This window comes from Dipodomys merriami, unplaced genomic scaffold (genome assembly GCF_024711535.1).
Source record: "Dipodomys merriami isolate MVZ:Mamm:240054 unplaced genomic scaffold, mDipMer1.0.p SCAF_78, whole genome shotgun sequence".
NCBI lineage: Eukaryota > Metazoa > Chordata > Mammalia > Rodentia > Heteromyidae > Dipodomys > Dipodomys merriami.
Genome location: NW_027206379.1, coordinates 743,757 through 752,541, shown reverse-complemented (window position 1 = coordinate 752,541; position 8,785 = coordinate 743,757).

The window sequence follows — 8,785 nt, the reverse complement described above, 5'->3', positions numbered from 1 at the left end:
TTTTTTTTGTGTGTGTGTGGGGGAAGGGATAACTGGAATTTGAACTCAGAGTCTCACACTTATTTGGTTTGCTCACTTGGCCAATGTTCTACCACTTGGCCATGCCTCCAGTCCTTGTTTTTGCTGGTTAATTGAAGATAAGCGTCTAGAGGACTTTTTAGCCCAGGTTAGCTTTGAAATTCCATCCTTGAAGTCTCAGCCTACTTACTGAATAGAAAGGATTACAGGCATGAGCCACTAGAGCTGGCTAGGAGATTTCTTTAGTGACTTCAAGACTTTTAAGGAACAGAGGGCAGTCAGGGGCCCATTCCTCTCTCTGGCTGCGAAGGAGAAATCACGTAGGAGGGCCCAGGATAGAAACAAGACTTGTCTGGGAGAAAGACTGGAGGACTTGGGCTGAGGAACACGGGAAAAAGACCACAGAGCAGAAGTCAGATTAGCCAGGCTCGTAATCCTAGCTACTCAGGATCTGAGGATTGTGGTGGGAAGCCAGCCTAGGAAAGTCTGAGATTCTTACCTCCAGTTAACCACCAAAAAAAATAAAAAATAAAAAGCTACAAATGAAGGTAGGGCTCAAGCGATCAAACACCAGCCTTGAGAAGAAAAAAAAAAAAAAAGCTAAGTATCTAGGTCCTGAGTTCCTGAGCATTAGAACAAAAAAAAAAAAAAAAAAAAAAAGAGAGAGAGAGAGATGGTTCTAGATCTGTGGCTGTTTAGTGGTTAGAAGAGGTCAAAGAGACCAGATGGCCTTGGAGACCAGATGTAGCAGCCTGTGAGAAAGAAGATTGCTGAGCAAACATGGGCTCCCTGCCAGCTGAAGAACGCCTTTTACCCAAGAGTGAAGTGACTGTGGCAAAAGCCACTGAGAGGTCAAGGCAAGGCCAAGAACTCACGACTGAATGCAGCAACCTACTGGTTCCCTAGGCCCGTTCTCCAAAGACACATCTAAGAGGCCCATTGCAGACCCGGGCTGTGGGAACTGGCCAGGGCCAGCCCCACAGGAAACTTGCCCTTTGGCCATAGTTTAGGAAAAAATTATTTTCTTCTTGAGACTGGAAATGTGGCTTAGTGGTAGAGTGCTTGCCTAGCATGCATGAAGCCCTGGGTTCCATTCCTCAGTACCATATACACAGAAAAAGCCCAGAGTGGCACTGTGGCTCAATGGTAGAGTGCTAATCTTGAGCACTTGGGACAGTGCCCAGGCCCTGAGTTCAAGCCCCAGGACTGGCAAAAATAAACTTTTTTCTTTACAATGAGAAACTTGTATATTCTGTCTGCTCTGGAAAAAAAAAGTTACTATATCTGTTTTTTGTTTTGTTTTGTTTTGTTTTTAGTTTGGCTGCCATGAAGTTCAGAGCCAAAATTGATCATTCAACTCAGAAAGCCTCTTATTGGCCTTTAGGGTCTATGTATTTGTTTTTTTTTTGTTTTGTTTTTTGTTTTTTTGTCGGTCGTGGGGCTTGAACTCTGGGCCTGGGCGCTATCCCTCAGCTCTTCAGCTCAAGGCGAACGCTCTACCACTTGAGCTACAGCGCCACTTCCGGTTTTCTGGTGGTTTATTGGAGATAGGAGTCTCACGGTCTCTCCTGCCCGGGCTGGCTTTGAACCGAGATCCTCAGATCTCAGTCTCCTGAGTAGCTAGGATTACAGGCGTGAGCCACCAGCACCCGGCTGGGTCTATGTATTTGTATATTTATGTTCTTGTTCCTGATCTTTCTTTTCTCATTCCAGTTACATTTCATAATCTTGGTTCTCCATTTCTATTTCCCCCTTCTAGTTTTTATTTCATCTTCCTTGTTCTTACTGGACTCACCTCGGATATAATTCAGCAAACCCATTGTCACCAAAAAAAAAAATCTAAACTTCACAATGTTTGGCAATCAGTGAAGTATTACTACATTTACAAAGAATAGGATAGACAGATAAGCCAATGCGATAGAATTGAAAGTCCATAAATGTAAGAGCCCTTACATTTATGATCTATTGATTTTAGACGATGGTCTTAAGGCCAATGGGAAGTCTTTTCAACAAATGGTGCAGAGAAAACAACTACCCCAGTATTGGTTCACTACCCCAAAACTGATTCACTTTCCCTGCTATGTCAGAGATGACTTAAGACAATGGTAGGGGGCCGGGCGTTAGTGGCTCACGCCTGTAATCCTAGCTACTCAGGAGGCTGAGATCTGAGGATCGAGGTTCAAAGCCAGACCAGCAGGAAAGACCATGAGACTCCTATCTCCAATAAACCAACAGAAAACCGGAAGTGGTGCTGTAGCTCAAGTGGTAGAGCGCTCGCCTTGAGCTGAAGAGCTAAGGGACAACGCCTAGGCCCAGAGTTCAAGCCCCATGACCGACAAAAAAAAAAAAAAAAAAAAAAAAGACAATGGTAGGATGTGAACTTTTAAGACTGAAGCAAAACTTGAAACAGGAGAAGGGAAAGAAAAACCATCTTGGGATATCAGGACAGGCAGCTTCCCCATCCCATAACCCAGTCCTGGCCCTCACAAGGCCCCGCCCATACAAGGCCCTGACTATACACTTGCCTACCCAGCTGTCCTGTCCAGCACTGATCTGTGCCCTTGTGACCCTTGCTCTCTCCTGTCTCTGTGTGTGGCTCTTTTTTCTTCATGGCTCCTATCTATACCTGACCATTGAGAGTTGTAGACTTTTGGTGCCTCTTGCCACCTTGCCTGGTGGCATTACAGGACAGCCATTACTGTGGTGGTTTTTGGCCTCTGCAGAGCAGAGCAGGATCAGAGAAGGGCCCTGAGCAGGTGTTCAGTGAATGTTTGTTAAGTGATTGCAGTCAAACATTTATGATAGCCACAAACCTCGCAGGGCCATGGTTTGCTTCCCTCTTGGGGGAAATAAGTCAGTTAGTTCATTCTGAAAGATACCTGATAGTGTCTTCTTTCCTTCCTTCCTTCCTTCCTTCCTTCCTTCCTTCCTTCCTTCCTTCCTTCCTTCCTTCCTTCCCTCCCTCCCTCCTCCCTCCTTCCTCCCTCCTTTCTTTCTTCCTTTCTTTCTTCCTTTCTTTCTTTCTTTCTTTCTTTCTTTCTTTCTTTCTTTCTTTCTTTCTTTCTTTCTTTCTTTCTTTTCTTTCTTTCTTTCTTTGTTTTTTTGGGATCCAGTCGTGGGACCTGAACTCTGGGCCTGGGCGCTGTCCCTCAGCTCTTCAGCTCAAGGCTAGCGCTCTACCACTTAAGCCACAGTGCCACTTTCGGCTTTTTTCTTATGTGGTGCTAAGGAATTGAACCCAGGGCCTCATGCATGCAAGGCAAGCACTCTACCACTAAGCCACCTTCCCAGCCCTCTTTCTTTCTTTTTTTGATCATACAGTGCACAGGCTAAAGCAGCTTGTGCTCCTTGGTTTGCTTATGGTACTATGTCAGCAGTAAGCTTGAAAAGACTCTCTTTTATTTCATGTGTGTGTGTGTGTGTGTGTGTGTGTGTGTGTGTATGTGTGTGTGTGTGTGTGTATGTGTGTTTACATGGTACTAGGGTTTGAACTCAGGGTTTGGATTCTGACCCTCAGCTTTTTTTTGGCCAGTCCTGGGGCTTGAACTCCTGAGCTTCTTTTGCTCAAAGCTAGCACTCCACCACTTGAGCCACTGTCTCATTTCTGGATTTTTCTGTTGATGTGATACTGAGGAATCAAACTCAGGGCTTCCTGCATGCTAGGCAAGCACTCTACCACAAAGCCATCTTCCCAGCCCTCCCTTAGCTTTTTTTACTCACCTCTAACCATGTCTAGGATGCATCTTTCTACTTGTGAGAGGTTTTACCCTGGAAGTACCTGACAGGGCATTGAAGCTAAGAAGGAAAAAAAAATCCCTTTAATTAACACTCCCACAGAATGCACAGACTTCCCTTTACCCCTATTCTCCCCAGGGTCAGTGGTCTGACTTTTTTTGTGTCAGTGTTGGGGCTTGAACTCAGGGCCCGGGTACAGGGAGGAAGCACGACCCCCACGGAGGGGGTGGCAGTGAATCCCAGAGAGGCGAAGGAGCTGTCAGGTCCCTCAGCTCCAGGCCAAGGGAGAAGCCAGAGTTGGGTGGGTAAAGCCACTGAATCTTCCAGTTCTTCTCCCTCCGCCCCCTCCCTAGCCTCGGGTCCCAGTCAACATCCACCTGGGCAGGTGTGAGGTAGGACCTCACTCCACTGCCTTCTCCCCACTCTACACAGCTTCTGGGCTCTAAAGAGCTACTGCCAGATGAGCACTGGTGACTCACGCCTGTAATCCTAGATACTCAAGAAGCTGAGATCTGAGGATCACAGTTCAAAGCCAGACTAGGCAAGAAAGTCACTGGGCCTCGTTTTTTTGTTTGTTTGTTTGTTTGTTTTGGTCCTGGGGCTTGAACTCTGGGCCTGAGCGCTGTCCTTCAGCTCTTCAGCTCAAGGCGAGTGCTCTACCACTTGAGCTACCGCGCCACTTCCAGTTTTCTGGTGGTTTATTGGAGATAAGAGTTTCATAGACTTTCCTGCCCAGGCTAGCTTTGAACCACGATCCTCAGATCTCAGCCCCCTGAGTAGCTAGGATTACAGGCGTGACACCGGCGCCTGGCTCACTGGGCCTCTTATCTCCAATGAACCACCAAAAAACCAGAAGTGGAACTGTGGCTCAGGTGGTAGAGAACACCAAGCCTTGAGAAAGAAAGCTAAGGGACAGTGCCTGGGTCCTGAGTTCAAGCCCCAGTACTAGCAAAAGAGAGGGAGAGAAAAAATGGAGAGGGAGAGGGAGAAGGAAAGAGAGAGGGAAAAGGAGAGGGAAGGAGGGAAGGAGAGCACTGCTGTCAGTGCCACAAAAACACTGCTCAGCCAAGGCAGGACGGAGACGTGGGTGGCAGTAGAGGAAATGGAGCGCGTGGCAGGTGGTAGGGTGGAGGTGGGCACAGAGGAACTGACAGAATAATAGAATCCATATAGAATCCGTACCAATTCCCTGGCCTGCCTCCTTGCTGCTCCAGCTGTTCCACCTGCAGCCCTCTCTACCAACAGCCAGGTGGCTTCCTTCTTCTTCCTTGTTTCCTGGGCTTTCTACTGAAATCTCACCCCGTCTGAGCTGCCCTTCCTCCTCCTTATGCACAGCACGACTTGCCATTTCACACGCTATTTGTGGTCTTCATTGTCTCCTTTAGAAATAAACTCCAAGAGCATTTTGCTCACACAATCACTACCACATAGAACATTGCTTCATGTGCAACAGGAGATAGACAGACAGACAGACAGACAGACAGAGACAGATATAATTTTTGTGTGTATGCCGGTCCTGGGACTTGAATTCAGCTCTGGGTGCTGGACACTTAGTTTTTTTTTTTTTTTTTTATTGTGAAAATACCGTACAAAGGGATTACAATTATATGGGCAAGATAGTGAGTACATTTCTTATCAATCATTGTTGCCTCCTCCTTTGTTTCCCCTTACCATCCTTTTTTTTTTTTTTTTTTTTTTTTTTTTTGTTGGTCGTGGGGCTTGAACTCTGGGCCTGAGCGCTGTCCCTCAGCTCTTCAGCTCAAGGTGAGTGTTCTACTTCTTGAGCTACAGTGCCACTTCTGGTTTTCCAGTGGTTTATTGGAGATAAGAATCTCATGGACTTTCCTGCTCTGACTGGCTTTTAACCACAATCCTCAGATCTCAGCCTCCTGAGTAGCTAGGATTATAGGCCTGAGCCACTGGTGCCTGGCCGGGCAATTAGCTTTTTCATTCAAGGCTAGCACTTTATCTCTTGAGTCATAACTCTACTTCCAGCTTTTGGTGGTGGTGGAAGAGTTTCAGGGACTTTCTTGCCCAGGCTGATTTTGAACAGAGATCCTCAGATCTCTGCCTATTAAGTTACACATGTGAGCCGCTGACACCTGGTGAGGCAGAATTTCTATGAAGATATAAAAGTAGGGGCTGGGAGGGTGGCTCAGTGGTAGAGCACTTGCCTTGAATGCTCGAGGTCCTGGGTTCGATTCCTCAGCACTACATAAGAAAAAAGCTGGAAGTGGCGCTGTGTGGCTCAAGTGGTAGAGTGCTAGCCTTGAGCTGAAGAGCTGAGGGACAGTGCCCAGGCCCAGAGTTCAGGCCCCATGACCAGACACAAAAAAATAAATAAAGTATACAAATCGTGTGTGTGTATGTGTGTGTGTGTGTGTGTGTGTGTGTGCCAGTACCGGGCCTCTTATTCTCTCTTGGCTTTTTTGATCTCAAGGCTAGAACTCAGAACTCTACCACTTGTGCCACACCTCTACTTCTAGCTTTTTTTCTGGATAATTAGATCTCAGCCTCCTGAGTAGATGGCATTACAAGCATGGACCACAGGTCACTGGGCTCAAAAGTGCACAAGTTTATGTTTTTTGGTCATTATAAAGGTGATTGTTATTATAAAGGTGTATTATAAAGGTGGGGTTACAGTTACATCAGTCAGGTAATGAGTACATTTCTTTTTGGATGTCACCTCTTCCCTTGCTGTCTCAGTTTTTCCTTCCCAATCCTACCCATAAATTGCATAGTTCATTTTCCACCACTGCATTTGTTCACCCTTTGTTCCTCCATTTCTGGACCTCCCCCCTTACCCTTCCAAAGACAGATAAACCAACAAAACAAAAAGACAGATAAAACAACAAAAAGACAGATAAACCAACAAAACAAAAAGAAAAAAATCTGGTTTCCATTTCCTGGTGTTCACTTTGAAAAATACTTTACGTGATCAGAGGCACATAGGCATGGAGCCTTTGTGTTCTCCCCTGAGACTATGCTCCTGTGGTGTCACTGTGTTTGAATGCCTGGCGTCCTGTATCATTTATCATGTCCCGGTATATTTTAGATCTAGCTTCTGCATATGAGAGAAAACTTGTCTTTTGTCTCTCTGAGCTTGGCTTACATCACTTAACATGATTTGTTCTAGATCCATCCATTTTCCTGAAAACGATGCCATATTATTCTAATGGCTGTGTGAAGTTCCAGTGTGTATAGCTACCACATTTCTTGGATCCACTCATCTATTGTAGGGAATACAGTCTTTTTTTTTTTTTTTTTCCTTGGATCTGGTCATGAGGCCTGAACTCTGGGTCTGGGCGCAGTCCCTCAGCTCTTCAACTCAAGGCTAGCGCTCTACCACTTGAGCCACAGTGCCATTTCCGGCTTTTTTCTTATGTGGTGCTGAGGAATCGAACCCAGAGCCCCATGCATGCAAGGCAAGCGCTCTACCACTGAGCCACCTTTCCAGCCCAGAATACACAATCTTAAGTGCACAACTGAGTATGATTTTACCTACCACAGTTCCAGCTATAGTGTATTTCCAGATGCCTCTTATGGCCTACGAGTCTCCCCACCACTTAGATTACTATTATACTGATTTCCATCATCACTGATTAGTTTTGCCTATTCCTGAACTCTATTGAAATGAATAACATCATCTGGTACACTGTTTTTGTTTGGCTTCTTTTGCTCAAGAAGACATCTGCAAGATATGTGCAAGAAGTTTGTTCTTCTAGCTGTTCTTCTATCACACGTAGGCTACCGTGTGTGCCCATGCCTTGTTGAGGGGGACGGGGAGCACTCTGCTCATGTCTATTGGGGCTTTACTTCCTTTGGGGGATTTATAGGAGTGCAAGTGCTGAATTGCAGGGAAAATGGGTGTTAACAGACTAAACAAGAAACTGTAGCCATGTGCCAGTGGCTCATGCCTGTAATTCTAGCTACTCAGGAGGCTGAGATCTGAGAATCGTAGTTCAAAGCCAGCCCAGGCAGGAACATCTGTGAGACTCTTATCTCCAATTAACCACTAGAACACTGGAAGTGGCACTGTGGCTCAAGTGGTAGAGCACTAGCCTTGAGCTGAAAAGCTCAGGGACAGCACCCAGGCCCAGAGTTCAAGCCCTATGACTGACAAAACAAAACAAAACAGAACAAAAAACAAACCCTGCAGTTGGATGCTGGTGGCTCACACCTGTAATCTTAGCTACTCAGGAGGCTGAGATCTGAGGATCATGGTTCAAAGCCAGCCCAAACCATAAATCTAGTATTTATCTAGCTTGTATTATACTCATGAGCCACCAGCGCCTGGATTTTTTTTAACGTATCAATTCTCTTCTCCCCATCTTGTCCCTTGATCCTCTCCTGTCTAGAAGCCTGAAATCTCCCCTCACTCCCCTCTGAAGTCTGTAGTCTTGATTTTTTTTTTCAGTGCTAGAGATGGAACCCAGAGCTTTACACAAGCTGAACAAACATCTACCATATACTCCTCTTTCAGTCCCTTCATAACCCAGGTGAGGCTTATCTGGAGTTTCTCACCTCAGCTCTGTGAAGGTCCCATGGAGCTGGACTCCTCTCCATTGGTGGCACTGGATGTCTGTCCTCTCTCTGGATGGCTCATCTAGGTGGCCTGGGGTAGCCTATGCAGGCCCTCCCTACTCTCTGCTGAGGTCACCTGCTCTCCAGGTCTATACACCTGCCCTAGGCCTCCAAGTCCACATACCCATTTGACATCCTCAGCAGCCCAACAGACACCCCAAATTCATCCCAACCAAACTGATTGTAAGGGGAAATTCCTGTCCTTTCTCCCATGTTTCCCAGCTGGGAAACAGCCCCATCCCTACCAAAGGGCTGCAGAAAAGAACCAGGGAAAGGTTCTTATGGATTCCCACCCTCTACCCTTGTGCTCAGTCAAGCCCATGGTCAAACAGGCCCAGTCTCCCCATATGCTCTCTGCCTCATCGTACTCTGACCTCTGCCATCCTCACCTGCGCTCTCAGGACGTCACTGAGGTCCCTGGATATCTCTGGCAGGAAGAAGCCAGTGA